Below are 15,624 nucleotides of genomic sequence, written 5' to 3'. Positions count from 1 at the left end.
TCTTTTTTTTTTTTTTAGATTTATTTATTTATTCATATAGAACTGGGGTACAGGCCAGAGGTGCAGAGGCGACAGTGGGGAACAGACTGGGCCCACTGACCAAGTACACTGCTGAGGGGAGCAGTGGGCAGGTCAGCAGAGGTCTGCCTCGCCATGTGGATCTCCTCTGGGGCAGGCGGGGATCGAACTCATGCGAAAGTGGCTTAAGCTTCTTAGTGCTGTGCTTTAACCCGCTGCGCCACCAGGGAGGACCCGGAATGTTCATCTTTTAAGTCCACAGAATTAAATTAATTAACTAACTCACTGGCCTTACAGTTTATGAAAAATGTACTTCTCGATAGAGCTTAAAATAAACACATTTTAAACTATCTTATCATAGGCTCAGTTGGAGCTGTGATTTTTTTTTAAGATTTATTTATTTGTGCATACATAACTGGGGTACAGGCCAGAGGTGCAGAGGCGACAGTGGGGAACAGACTGGGCCCACTGACCAAGTACACTGCTGAGGGGAGCAGTGGGCAGGTCAGCAGAGGTCTGCTGTGCCATGTAGATCTCCTTGGGGTGGGGATCGAAGTGGCTTTAGCTCCTTAATGCTACACTACCAGGGAGGGCCCTGAAGCTGTAATTTGAAAGGTAAAAGCACTGCCCCTCAATTGCATGTATTGCATTGCATATGCATATCACAGACTTACATTCTAATAAGGCACCTCTCATAGAAAATTATTTATTAAAGTCTCTAGGGCACTAAAGGTAGTTTTGCATTGTAAATATCTTTCTGAGTTTATGGTAGGAGCTAAAAAACCCATTCATGTATTTGTCCAGCAAGGATTTATTAACAGCCTTTAATATGACAGCTACTGGCCTAGGCGCTGGTTGATGGCCATGTTCCTCACAGCACGTGGAGGTGAGCAGAGGGAATGGAGGCAGGGGTTGCAGTCCAGAGGAGTACACACTCTACAAGAGTCAAAGCCAGGGACTGGAGGGCTCGGTGGAGGAAAGCCTAGCCCAGCCGTGGGAACCAGAAATGCTTTCTGTGAAGCACGGCCAAGTGAGATATAAAGGAACAGCAGAGATCATGCAAGCTAGGAATCCAAGGAAAAGCCTGGTTTGGGCACTGAGCTAAGGGGCCATGTTTTGGGACCTGTGGGTATTCAGAATGGCTGCAGTGGCGACCACTGCCCACTTGTAACTATGCAGGTGCCTCTCTTTTTTGTTCTCCTTTTGCTAGTAAATCCATTCCTTTAAAATGTAAAGGAAAAAAAAAATGATTAGAGCTCTGCTCAGGAGGGTTGCTCTGATGAAAGATAAAGTTTGAAAAATGAACATCTGTCACTTTATGAAAATCCTGCTGAAACAGAAAGCACATGTCCCACTTCAAAAGATTATTATCTTCTTCTATGGAGAAAAGCTTGGAGGGGCAAGATGAGAAGAAGAATGAGAGTAACTCAGGAAACCATAGAGATTTCCAGGAGGGAAGGTAAAGGTGAAGACACAAAGACAGCATGTAGAAGAGTTGCCAGCTTAGAGAAAAAGTATATGGTGTGACTGTTCAAGACTTGGTAGTCATTAGAGGTGAAAGGTGAAGTCATGAATGATAACTAGACTTTAAGACTATAAAAAGGCATTTGGTGGGAGTTCATTTCATGGAGGACCAGAGGGAGGATACAGTGCTAGTGGGGAATGGGGTACTGAATTCAGTATTGCCTTTGAGGTTCTTGAGGTCTCAGAGAAATGTTCAAAATTAAAGCAGATAAATGTGTCTGAGTCCTCAGAATGTTCTGGGCTGGACGTATTTGTGCAGATGTTTCAAACAGGCCGGGGAAGGCTTGCCAATGATCCATTTCACAGGGCTTTATTTATACTGAGTGTAATCCAGGTAGCAAAGTGATTTATTACCTATTACCTCAGGATAATGTATATGAAGTTTTATTCACTAGACATTTGACCAAATATTATAGGAAAAATAATACTACCTAATAGAAACTATAGAAATGAGATACGGTACTCATGATATTCTTAACACTACTTAAAACTTTTTTTTTTTTCATCTAATAGTAACATGTGGTAAACCATTACCTTTTTGGCTGTGTTTTGAAGGGAAATTGTTTCCAGAGACATTGGTAATAATAGCTAAGTAGTGGTAATCTAAACTAAAGCCATTTTGCTTCCAATGCGCAACCTATACACAATATCTATGGGGTATTTACATATATTATACACAAGAGAATGGTAAAACTGCAGAATTTCAGAACTGTCCTTTGTTTTCACCTTGTTAAGGAATTTAAGGCATTAATTGTAGCTACATATTACAAATCCATGGCACAAAAAAGGGATGATGAACCAGTGTGGACAGAAGCAGATGGCAAAGCAAGTTTAAGTGTATTCGTGTTAGTCCTTCTAAGGCATGGAAACAGAAGAACTGCACAATCCACCTCCCTCCACAGTTTCCTTTCTATATAATTCCATCATCCTGCTCATCAGTAAGGCCAAATCTTGCTTAAATTTTATAGTTCTTTAACCCTCTGTGGTCATTTCAGATTCCGTCAGTGAACCCACAAACAAAATCAGGTTTTCCAATTCCTTTCTTTTTTGTAGAAAATAGTTCCTGTTACTTGATTTTGGTAGGAAATAACCCAGCATGACAGAATGCACATGGGTACTTTTGCCTGCCTACTGTTTAGTTCTTCTGATTTCCAAAAAAGTGACAGAGCCTGAGATGTGAATCACCATTTACAGCTGTGGGCACCAGACACACAGTATTGAGGTCAGCTAAGTACTTTATCCAATAGTGAACATGCAGCTCCATTTGTGGTGAGCGAACTTCCCTGACAGTTGTGCCCAAGGCACCACACGAACCCTATTGTCCTGCAGGGTGTCTAAATCAAGGGAACTATACGTTTCTCCATTTTATGTTTTCTCCATTTTATTTAACTGCAAACATGTCTTGAGAAACAACGGTTATACCACTTACTTTTTTTTTTTTTATCAAGTTAAGATGGCCGTGATGTGAAACTAAAGTTGGGACCACAGCTAGATGCGTGAAGGCTCTATTTATCCTGCTTATATCATTTATCAATGACTCTCTTACAGTCTCTCTTTCACACTCAACTACCATGTAAGAGTTTTGCCCAATATACTAGCATTTTAGAAGTCCTGTATCTTTGGTCTTCTGTCTTGGTTCAATTCAGTTCTTACTGCTTTTGCTGTGTTCACCAGAACACTGCTTTCCATCTATCTTGTGCAAATCACCGAACCACTCACCAATCTCTAATGTGTTATTAACAATTTGCTTGTACTTTCATTTCCTCTGCCTACAATCCTCCAACTTCTCACACTACCAAAATCTAACTCGCACGTCAATATTCACTTTAAATGCTGCTTCCAACATGCATGCACCCAAGATATATACAGTAGAAATGAATCCTGTTTAATTTAAATCTGGGCTTCTAAAGCATCTGGTGATATCTTTATATTGTATGATGTGTGCATGTGTGAATTTAACAACAGAGCTTTGAAATTAATGAATTTGGCATTTCCTATTTGACTATTCATGGTTCTGAAGATCCATGATATATACTATATATGGTTTTGCCAAAGCACCTATTGAATTACTTACTGTGGCAAGTACATATTAAGTTGAGTTTTGCAGCTAGTTGTAAGCCAAGCCTGTGCCCCAGCATTCAAGCACCGATATTCTCTTGAAATGTCAAATACAATCTGGGGAGGTGGAAGTATTTGCTGTAGCAATATTCCTAAATGGTGGAATAGCCATATTCCTTAGAAAATATGAACAGTAGCTAGCCTTTATTACTAATTAGCATTTTCCAAGGATTTTTCTATGAACTACATTTGTATTGAAATATTTATCCTCACAATAATTTATATACTAGATACTGGTGAAAATATGCAATTCACAGATAACAAAAATTGAGAAAAAGGAGGCACATAACTCAGTTCAGAGGCATGGTTTGAACTGAGATCATATATCTTACAATTTGTGGCTTAATAATATGTCCTACTATCTAGCCGATGGTAAAAGTGATCGTTCTGCCAAGGGTATGCTACAGCTTGCTCATACAGGCATAGTGTATGTCTTCCACCTCTCCTGGCGACAGAGACCATAACTTTTGGTTTGTTTCATCAATGGTGTCCAGCATTGTTCCTTGTACATAGCAGAGTATAGTACTCAAGACTACAATGTTGAGCCTTCTTTTCAATACAGAAAAAATTATCTCATTCACTTATAATTCTGCTCTCTGCCTATATGCATGGTTATAAATTCTCATTTGCCTTGGGATTTTCACTAAACATTAATTTAGTACATATTGGAGACATTTAGCTCCTTCATTTCAGCTATGTAAAGCCAGCACTGGCAGAGAAAGTGCAGCATTAGGAGAAATCCTTAATCTACACTCAGGGACCACTTATCAAAAACAAAGTTGAAGCAGATTTGAAACACCTCCAAGCGCCTGGGTCCCAAGTGCTATAAAGTATTCAAATTTTTACTCTTTGACCCACTTCTGTTTAGATAATTTTAATTTTAACAAAAAAAAAAAAGGAGTTGTGATTTACAGAGCCTGTAATATGGGAATTTATTCCATCTCTTTCATTGAGTACAGACTACAATGTACTTCATTAGCATTCAAGTTAAGGCATGAGAGAGGTAATGTGACCAGAGGCCACAGTCAACATACCCTTGATTAAAACACTGGGAAAGTTCAAGGACAGGCCAGAAGTAGCAGGGAAATCATTAATAAAAATACTGTAATGAAATAAACATGGGACCCTGAAACCTCAATCTGCTAATCGAAATACTGCCTCTAAATGCAGCCGACTTACTTTGTTTCTAAACCAAACCACAAATATATTGCCCCTGGTTTTAAATTATCTCCTTTATTAGTTAAGAAATTACTTTTTCATTGCTACCAAGTGGCTCTTTATCAGGAACAGAGTATCCAACTGCTAAAATGTCAAGATCTAAATACTTAAGCTGCATCCATTCAAAGAAGAATAATCACTTAAGGTTAGAAGGCCCCAGTGGATAGAAGATCACTCAGGATTTTTCATATGTAGCTCAACAAACAAATATTTCACTGGACAACATCAATACTTACTGGCTTAAGCTACCACTCTCTGAGGAAGGTAAATGGAAGAACATGTTGAAGTGTCCTTTACGACATTAGCAGACAACTTGGCAAATTAAAATAAATAAATAAATTCATATTCAGCAGGCCAAGTATTTTTATGCTAACTGTTCAATGTGTAAAAATCATCTTAAATAATTTCTGAGTTACAGATATATTCTCCATATCTTCAAGCATACATGAAGACCTTTTCTTCAAGTCAAAGCCTAGGAGTTGAGGGAAAAATCTATAAAATTAGTATGTAGTGCCCAGATGGCAATGCTAGGGTCTGTGCTGGCCTAGTGGGCTGAGAGATGCACATTTGACTCAGACAGAAATGGATGTACGGACACATCTAAACTAACATCCCCAAATAGACCGATATGTCAGAAAATCCAGATTTTCATAATGCTATTTTGGATATTTTTATTCTTTAATTGTGCCTTTTGGAAACTGGAGGCTCATGGAAGCTCCTCTTAGTTATGCATTTATTATTTAGAAGAAAAACTACAATGGAGAAGAAATGTTTTCTATGGCCTCTTGCCTTCTATTTGTAATATAAAAGACTCTCATATAGACGTTAATCTTAGAAAAGACACTGCTTTTAACATAAGCCAAGGCTAAATCACACAACAGTTATTCCAAATGGTGTTTACATTACATCTCAGGGGTTAACTGCATCTAAGGTCTGCAGACTCCATTTTTCAAGGAGATACTACAAATGTTATTCATTTCAAGAATGGACTATTGGAATGAGGTGATTGTGGTAGATCCTGCCCCACGGATCCTGTTCTGGAAAGGAGAAAATAAAGTCCCCCTTATGCCCTTGCTGAGGTCTCATCCACACAGCATAGGACTAGAAAGGTCATTGGAAGAGGTCGCCCACAATACCGCATTTGTGCTAAGCTGAGAGGAGCTTATCAACCCAAGCTTTGCATTGGGGAAATACAGATGAGAAGATGCAGAACTTCCTTATTTCCTAATGAAAACAACTAAACCAAAAAGTATGTGATAGAGGACAAGCCAGATTGTAGTATAGGGCCTGGATTTGGGGGAGAGTTAATGAAACACATCAAGCACTATCTTTAAAATACTGCCAGAGCACAAAGTGAAAACAATAAGAAACTCAAAGTCAGACACAAGACAGCAGTGACATTGAGTTTTGTGGGAACAATTCTGTGTTCAGTGGGCCAAATCTTGACCCGTCAAGCAAACTATTACCAGAAAGTAATTAGGTCCACTATCTAGGGACCTAGAAGTGGTTTTGCTTTGTTTTGTTTTTGTTTTTTTTTTTATAGTTTAAAGAAACTGTAGCTGCATTTATACCGAAAGCTTCTAATTGCTTTCTCAATGGTGTAAGTGGAAGATTTTTATAAGTTCATTTTTACTAGTCTCCACTAACCAGATGTCACATAGAGATGCTGTTTTTCTTAAAATGTGTTTTGTCCCCTTAACAAGCACAATATGGGAATCACCTAGGAAGAGGCAGAAAAATCAGATTCCTGGGTTGGGCTACCACAAAGTCTAACTGAGCAGCCGGTGATGGGGTCTAGAGGAGGATGAGATGGGAATTTAGTCTCCACTATCGAGATCAGTTCTCCCAGATCTTCCCAAATACTATAAAAATAATTGAGAGTACATATCTTAAAAGCATTTTGAAATGTGAAGTATTAGAAAACACTCCCATTTAAATCAAAATGAAATAGATTCTAGGTAAAACAGTGTGCATGATATGTTTATTATTTATTTATTTGTGCATATGGATCTGGGGCACAGGCCAGAGGTGCAGGGACAGTGAGAGGATTCACCAGAGACAGGGTGGGGAGCAGAACAGGCCGACTGATGAAGCACACTGCTGAGGGGAGCAGTGGGCAGGTCAGGAGAGGTCTGCTGCGCCATGTGGTCACCTCCCTGGCTGGGGATCACACTTGCACGGATACAGCTCAGCTGTGGCCAGCTTTGTAGAGTTGCACTTTAACCCTGTGTGCCACCAGGGAGGCCCTGCAGTCACTATATAAAGGCCAGTCATGATGCTCATCCTTCCTCTATCCTCATCTTAGTAGGCTGCTGACCCTTTGCTGCTTCTGTATAGAAATCCCAAAGCTAAGCAGGTCTGTGCTAGGGCCCGCACATCCTACTTTTAAGAAGCACTCCAGGTAATTCTGAAATAAAGTATGTTGTTCATTCTGACATTCCATCAGCTCAGCTACAGCCACCTGCTAAGCAACACATACACTGTAGCTCAGGCCGAGGACCTAAGATTCTTACAACTGACTTGTATCGCAGCTTCTCCCACCCCCACCGAACAGGAGAAAACCTGGTGCTTATGGAGCCAAACTGCAGAGCAAAGCTATAGGAGGAACATTGGATGAGGCAACCTATCACCTCTCCATCACTCAGGGTGAACTCTGCCTTGGCTTCATGAAGTATTACTGTTTCTTCTCATCCTAACACACTGCGGTAGCCAGTTCTAAAACCCAGCCAAGTTTTGCTCCTTTTAGCTCTGCTAAAATACAGGTTACTTAGAATCAGGACGCTGCCAGAAATTCAGGATCAGCTTCATCCAGGACACCCATACTTCTGGAGCTTGACAATTGCCTAGTGTAATATCCAAAGTCACCAGCCCTTAGATGTCTGTCTATTGTAGGATGCTACAATAGAATCCCATAGACTGGATGATTTAAACAAAAACAATTTCTTCTCCTACTCTTCTCGAGGTTGGACAAGATGAAGGTTACAGAGTGTCTACTTTCTATTGAAGGCCCCTTCCTGACTTGCCACCTTCTCACTAAGTTCTCACTTGGCTTTTCCTCTAGTGTGGACGTGAAAAGTGCAAGTGCTCTGGAATCTCCATGAAAGGAGAGCCCCTTCCTTATGGCCTCATTTAATTCCTCCCGAAAAGGTCCCTGCTCCAAATACATCCACTCTGGATGTCGTGAAGTGACATCTGGAAGGGACCCTCTCAGCCCACGACAGTATTGAATTACCCGTGTCCAAAGCCTCACAAGAGAAGCTCCAGTAACTCTGGCCCCACTGACTTTCAGTTCTTTCCCTTCCTTACCCCTCTACTGGGCAAGCCTGATACCAAATCTGCAATATTTACAACAGGCACATATTTATACTTTTCTATTTCTCCTTAAACATTACAGTTTCTAATGATTATATTTTTAACTAAATTATTGTCACTAACATAAAAAGTCGGGTTGATTATATGGGGATATCTACTGTCCTTAATATGACTGCTCATGTAAACCAAAGATTATCCAGATTGCTTTTCTGCCTTTCTTTCACTATTACATTCAGTAATTTGATATTCATAGAGGCTTATCTTCAGTAATCTTAGACAAATTAAACTAGAGTTGTGTTTTTTATTTTTTGGGGGGAATGGCATTGATAAGCCTTTCAATGAGTGGTTTATGAAAATAGTCTTACTAAAGACAGCAATTTTGTGAGCAGTTTTCACTACCTGAAACCCTGACACCAGATAAAGGAAACTCTAAAGCATTAGAGAAATATTTTTAGATGAAAAATATTTTTAGTGAAAAAGCTTTATACCTTGTATGCATAAAATTTTAGTTTTTGATAAATATATGCTATGAGGTTATATTAAATGACAGGAAATACACACATTTTAGGAACTTGTTTTCTATCAATTCCTATCTTACCAATTGGAATTTTAAATATTAAGGATGTTTGGGAGGGTAACACATGAATATATAATAACTTGAAATGCAAAATGTATGTGAAAATTATGAACCCTTCTTATTCTTGCCCTCCAGCCTCCCACCAATGCCTCTTGTTAAAGGTAATCACTGTTAATAGTGTCTTGCACAGATGGTCTTTGACACAGATGGTTCATCTTATGATTTTGTGACTTTATAATTCTGTGAAAGTGATACATATTCATTAGACATTATACTTCAAATTCTGAATTTTAATCTTCCCTGGGCTGGTGATGATGTGGTGAGATACTCACGATGCTGGGCTGCCATCGTGAGCACAGCTCCTGTCAGTCACGTTGTCATGAAGTAAACAAATGACACCACGCAGACTGTTTTTCTATTTCTTTTCTTTTTTTGTTTTAAGATTTTTATTTATACATACAAGAACTGAGGTACAAACTAGAGGTGCTGGGGTGAGAGGGTTCACCAGAGACAAAGTAGGGAGCAGAACAGGGAGATTGAATTACACTGCTGAGGGGAGCAGAAGGCGGGACAGAAGAGGTCTGTCATGCCATGTGAGTCACCTACCTGGCTGGGAATTGAACTTGTGCTGCAGTGGCTGTGGATTGCTTCATAGTGCTGTTCTTTAACCCACTGTGCCACCGAGGAAGGCCCCTGAAGACTCTTTTTCAGTTTCAGTATAGTATCCAATCAATTACACTAGATATTCAAAACTTCATTAGAAAATAGGTTTGGTGTTAGATGGCTTTGCCCAACTGTTGTCAAGTTACTGTAAGTGTTCTATACTACTACCTAGGTAGACCAGTAACTAGTAGTAGCTTAGTACATTATACACTATGATATCTGACCATATCGTATTATATTTGGCTTACAATCTTTTCAAACAATGTGCTTACAGGGCCATAACCTCCTGTAATCAAGGACATTTGTATATCTTTTCAGACGTTTTTCTATGAACTTAAAATATATATGTTTTGGCCCTCCCTGGTGGCGCAGCGGGTTAAAGCACAGCACTGAGAATCTAAAGCCGTTTCCGCATGAGTTTGATTCCCGCTTGCCCCGGAGGTGACCACATAGCATGGCAGACCTCTCCTGACGGGCCGCTGCTCCCCTCAGCAGTGTATTTCCTCAGTCGGCCTGTTCTGCTCCCCACTCTGTCTCTGGTAAATCCTCTCACCCAGTTCTGTATAAATCAATCAATCAATCAATCTTATATATATATATATATATATATATATATATATGTATATGTATATATGTTTCTTGAAAATCATTTCAGAGATAGTTTATACACGTATAAAATGGAAACAATCAACTAATTAAAACGTTTCTTTTCTATCACTGTTGCCTTGAGCTGAAAACTGCAATTTGAAGAATAAATCAAGGAGATTAAATGAAAATACCTCAGCAGTCCTCAGGCTAGTTTTGCCAACAAAGTGATCTAAACCTATCATAACCCCAGCAGAATTAACTAACAAATATTTAAATCTATTATTTTTTAATATTATTTCAACTTCAATGATATACTACTTGAAGTATATAATTTGTTGTTTTCACACTATGATACCTATAGGTTTTCTGTAATGTATTAAAAATTGGAAATGATACTGATAAAAATGTTAGCACTGGAAGCAACAAGTATATGTAAGAAAAGTCTATCTCCAAATTCAAAGACAAAATATCACATACAAATTTAATTAATGAAATACTGAATTTTATATTTTGGTTGATCTCTCTTCTCTCTTGATTTTGAGATTTTTAACCACTACTGAGTATTCTGGCTTGGAGGTGACTGGAGTCTCACAACTTCCTTCTTTGCTTTCCTTGCTCTAGGTTGGTGAACCATGGTTTTAATGACACAAATACCAGAAACCTGCAAGTCATTTTCTCCTTTTAGTTCATTTTTTAATTAAAGTCTTATTACAGTGTAACATTATTTAACTTTGAGGAGTATAGCATTAATTGTATACATGTAACTAAGGAAGATCTGTGTATCTGTTCTGATATTTTTCTATGTACTTTGAAACATACATATATTTCTTTTAAATCATTTCAAAGATAATTATGTATGTAGAAATTCAGTTGTAAACCTGCATTTAAGAAAGCATAGCTCAGAAAGTACCATTTTTTCTTGCTTGGGGAGAACTAGTGAACTAGCAGGCAGGATAGAAAGGACATATTTACATTTTGCTTTTCTCTGTTTGATTCTATTTTATGTAGTTATTTTTCAGTTATTAAACATACATCACTTAAGTGACATCTTATATTTTGTGAACTATAATGCTGCAAATAAAGTAAATAAAATAGATCTAAAAGATAAACTTTCTGCATGTGTGGCAACATGGTTGAACCGGGCGGGAATAATGCCAAGTGAAATCAGTTAGAAGGAAAAAGACAAGTAACAGCTGGTTTTGCTAATGTGTGGAATATAAAGATTCAAAACAAAGGGCCAGACAAAACCAAACCAATAACAAACCCCAGGACATTTGACTGTGGAACTGAGAACTTTGGGAAAGGTAAGGTAGAGATCAAAGACTAGAGGGGGCCGACGGAGCACAGGAGGGCTGTGGGTGCCCGCTGAGTTGCTGTGGAAACATACATCTGACGGAGTATGATCATCTACCACTCGTCATATACAGTGTTGTAAAACAATGTTATCTCAATAAAAAGATTTTTTTTAATAAAATAAAATTCTGAAAGTTTTCTTCTAAAATCTCCAACTTGAAATTGGTGCAGAGAGGAAGGGAGGATAAATCCTTCGTGCTGTCCAAATGAGCATTGCCGGTGTCCTTCTAAGTCCTGTCATCTGGACTCTTGTTCTCATGCACACAAGTAGATATGATGCAATGTACTACTTTTATGATGAAGCAGCACCTGTCTACATACTTAAATTTTCCTGCCAGAATTAACCAGATCCCGCAACTCTTATCTTTCCTATTATATAAACAGCACTCCTGTCCCTGCCACCACTACCTCTCATCAGTTATATGTATCAATGTTAGACTTGTGAAAAGAATGTCACAGAGATGCCCGCAGTGTTTGAAAGAGCAATCTTTAAACTTACGTGTGTTTTTTGAACATTTATTTAAAAGGTCACTTTATCAGCTAAGTAAAAATTGGAGGAAAATAAAAGTCACCGTGATATGTAAACAATGCACTTAGTGGTGACATTAATGGAAATATTTTTTTATGAAATGTACACAGGTCTACTTTTTTAATGCCTCAAACATTTTTATTTAAAGTGCTTTTTAAAGTATATAGGTAAATGAATGCTTCCAGTTTCTGCTACCAGTGAACCAGAAAATAAGATGCTATTTCCAATTCATTTTGTGCATTATTTGTATGGATGATTGAAGTTTTAGGAAATTAAAATGTTTAATAAGCAAAGATTCATTTTGTAGTTTATAAATAAATGACTATTTAGTTTTTAATTAGAACTTAAGTATATTTCTAACCTACATTTGTACAGATATGTGTCTTTATACAAATATGGTTCATAGTAAATTATATGTGTATTTTAAACCACTTTCTGCTTTGAAATGGTTTTAAACCTAGTAATAATACAAAAATATTATCGTTAACTTCATTTTAGCATTAAATAAGAGAGAAATATTTTAGGAGGCATATGAAATAAAACAACACTGAGGTAAGGATAAAGGAGATGATGGATCACAATATTCACTTTAACATTTCACTTCCCTTTTCTCAAATCCAATGTAGAAACAAGTTCAAAAGGAATTTGTACACACAAAGAAAATTGGCACTTAATAGAATATCTCTATTCATTTCAGTTTTGTAGAAACCTAAGTGAACCTATTTAAAAATCCCATTCCTGGGTCTATTTGGAAAGATCTAAACTTATCTTTATTTAACCTAACTTGCAGTTTCTATTTTTCTTCCAAGTCTTTCATCAAGAATAAGTTTTTAAAGATTTGTGAGGTGATAAGTGTATGTCACGTAGATCTATTTGCTTATAACACCTAGTCAATCATCGAAGTGATCCATCAAAATTTATAGGTTCAAAATCCTCTTGTAAGCTGTGCTGAGCATTATTCACTGAATGCTAATGGATTATTTGGAAACCGCTGCAACCACAATGATTAAACAAATCCAATGTGGCTTGCACTGGTTTCTTCGCTACTCTACTGAATCCACCTTAATTTAGGCCCCAAAGCCCAAGGTTGGAGGCTATTGTCCAAATGTGGCATGTTCAGAGTATTTCACATTGCCTCTGCATTTCCCTGTCACTAGACCCTCGCTCCAGCTCTCCATTCAAGATGAACAGATTCCCTGAGAGCCGTCCAAAGCTGCCCCAGCACACCCGATTCTGATACTGAGCTCAGCATGTTGGGAATATCCTGTCCCTCTCCGCATCTTTTCAGTCTGCTTCTATTTCGTCTCCATTTAAGGCTGCTGTCAGATGTTAGTTGTCAATGTTGCTTTCCCTTCTCACAAATCTGTTCTTGATTGGCCTAACAAGAATGATCTATTTTTCATACAAACTTCTGTTCTTTCAGCTCTTTCAGTCAACCTTCTCTGATAGCTTTGGTGACTGCCTCTCTCTTGTTAGAGGCTAAGCTGCTGACTGGCAGCAGTTAATTCTTTTCTATGGTGAACTATCCTCTGATGACCCTTTCCATAATAGGGCCTTAACTAATGCTGAGAGAATAAATAAACAAACAAAGTGAAAAGAAGCTCTTTATTTAGTTGAAAACTTTTACAGGAGATCCTGGTTTCATGTTGAAGAAGTCTAGATCAGTGTCTAAATTATCTTGACTATTACATATGTAGAAGTGCACATACATATATAATATACCTGCACATATGTACATATGTATATATGTATATGCAAGTTTCATGCAGCACATCTTAAGCAGGAAAAAGCTTTCTTTCCATTAGGGCTTTCTCTAAGGAAAATAGAGATCCTTGGAGACAATGAATTATTTCACTTATTTTGAGGATCTTTTCTAAGGAAACTGGTACTTTGAAGCAGTAAAGATGATATGACCATCTGTTTGGTTTTTTTCCTACCAACTCAGCTTAAAGAAAAATCTTGCTTCATTTTGGCTGAATCACTGACATCAATTTTAAGATAAAATAATTTGAAAAATTAATGATGTAAAGTTATTGATATTTTTACCACTATGGGTACATACTGAACAAATGTGATTAACAATTTAATTTTTAAAACTCAACAAAACACTGACAACTTAAATGTCAGAAAGCAGGCCTATTGTCTATATTGTAAGAAACCATGCTTGTGCTTAACCATGTTTAAAGAGGTGAGGCATGCAATATAATTCATGACTTATAGAGGCAATCTTTCAATTTTACTTTTTTTACTTTTCCTTCAGTCCTTCAACACAGTAATGACTGGCATTATTCTAGCACAGAAATAGACAATGAACTCAAAAGAAATAGTTCTCATGTGAATTTATTCAATGTAGAGTCCTTTTCTTACATGAAGTGTAAGTTTCAGAACTGAAGCCAGTGATTTTCCCTAAAATCCACTCTTCTGCTTGAGTTAGTACTTTTTTTCTAATAACCTCATTTCTTTTTGTTGGTTTAAAGCTACAGAATCACCAAGGAACTAAATATTTCTCATGGTAAGTATTTCAATACTGTTCTAACTATATAAATTAACTCCATATAACTTTGTAAACGTTAAAGCACTACACAAATATGTCTATCTTCTTAAAGTTTATTACTTACATCATTATGGACTAAGGATGCAAATTCACTTTGAGGCATTATATAACATTGTCCCGGCCTATTTTTCTCAACCTACCATGCCTCATTTTTTTTTGTAAAAATATCCCAATTTCATTCTGACTTAATGACTGTCCCAAAAAACTTCATCCATTTTGTCTTTTATATATTTGTTCAATATATTCTTCCCTACAAGATATTCCTTTTCTCTACCTTCCCTACACAACTATAAAATTTGTGACATTCTTTAAGAAATGTAGTAATCAATATAATTTTCCTCTAAAGTCTTAAGGAATTGTAAATGTTTGAAAATTCAACATTTTTTTCAAAATGTTGAAAAAAATCTGAGAAACCCATATTTCATCATTTTCTAAGGAATTCCCCTCATTCTGCTTCACCTTGTGTTAGTCTACTAGTCTCTTCACTCCCATGGAATGGGAAGGCTTATTTAGCATTGTTAGTGTAGATGTTGAGACTTTTTATTTGCTCATTAATATTTCCAGCTAAAAAATTTCCTCTGATTCCTGAATATGCTCTTTGAAGACTTTTATTAGAATATAGCAAGAGTGAGTAACCTGGTTTCCATATCACCTGGCAAACCAATGATAAGACCCAGTAAATGTCCCTGTTGCCTTCAACATGGGTTCCTCTGAATGGTCTTATAACCCCTCTGGATTTCTTTTAACTTTATACTTCCATTTCTACTTTTGTCCATCTCTATTTCTTCCATTTTGATTTTTTTTTCTCATTCTTGTACTTCTTCTACCCCCTTACTGTAGGCATATAGATATTTTTAACATACTGCTTAATCTCTGCTAATAGTACTCAAGGATTAAATATTTCTTACTTCTGGGATATACTATAAAGAATGATAAATGCGATTCTGAAATATTACAAGTCTCTAAGTTAAGCTCTATAGTTTGTTAGGGAAAAATAAAATTAAATGAATTAAAATCCATGTTTATCATGGAGTTTCCCTACGACCCAGCAATCCCACTCCTAGGTATCTACCCAAAAGACACAAAAGCACTGATTGAAAAAGATACCTGTACCCCCATGTTTATTGCTGCTTTATTTACAATTGGAAAAACATGGAAGCAGCCCAAATG

The 15,624-nt window shown here is 37.3% G+C and overlaps 1 protein-coding gene across 3 annotated transcripts in view; it reads right to left on the bottom strand.

Annotated features, from left to right (window-relative positions):
* PLXDC2 (plexin domain containing 2) overlaps window positions 1–15,624 on the bottom strand; it is a 350,950-nt gene that overhangs the window by 128,117 nt on the left and 207,209 nt on the right. The window lies entirely within an intron of this gene.

This window comes from Condylura cristata, unplaced genomic scaffold, assembly GCF_000260355.1.
Source record: "Condylura cristata isolate star-nosed mole 26May11 unplaced genomic scaffold, ConCri1.0 scaffold00030, whole genome shotgun sequence".
Lineage (NCBI taxonomy): Eukaryota > Metazoa > Chordata > Mammalia > Eulipotyphla > Talpidae > Condylura > Condylura cristata.
Note: the sequence above shows the minus strand (reverse complement) of the source record. Positions and strands in the feature narration are given on the sequence as shown.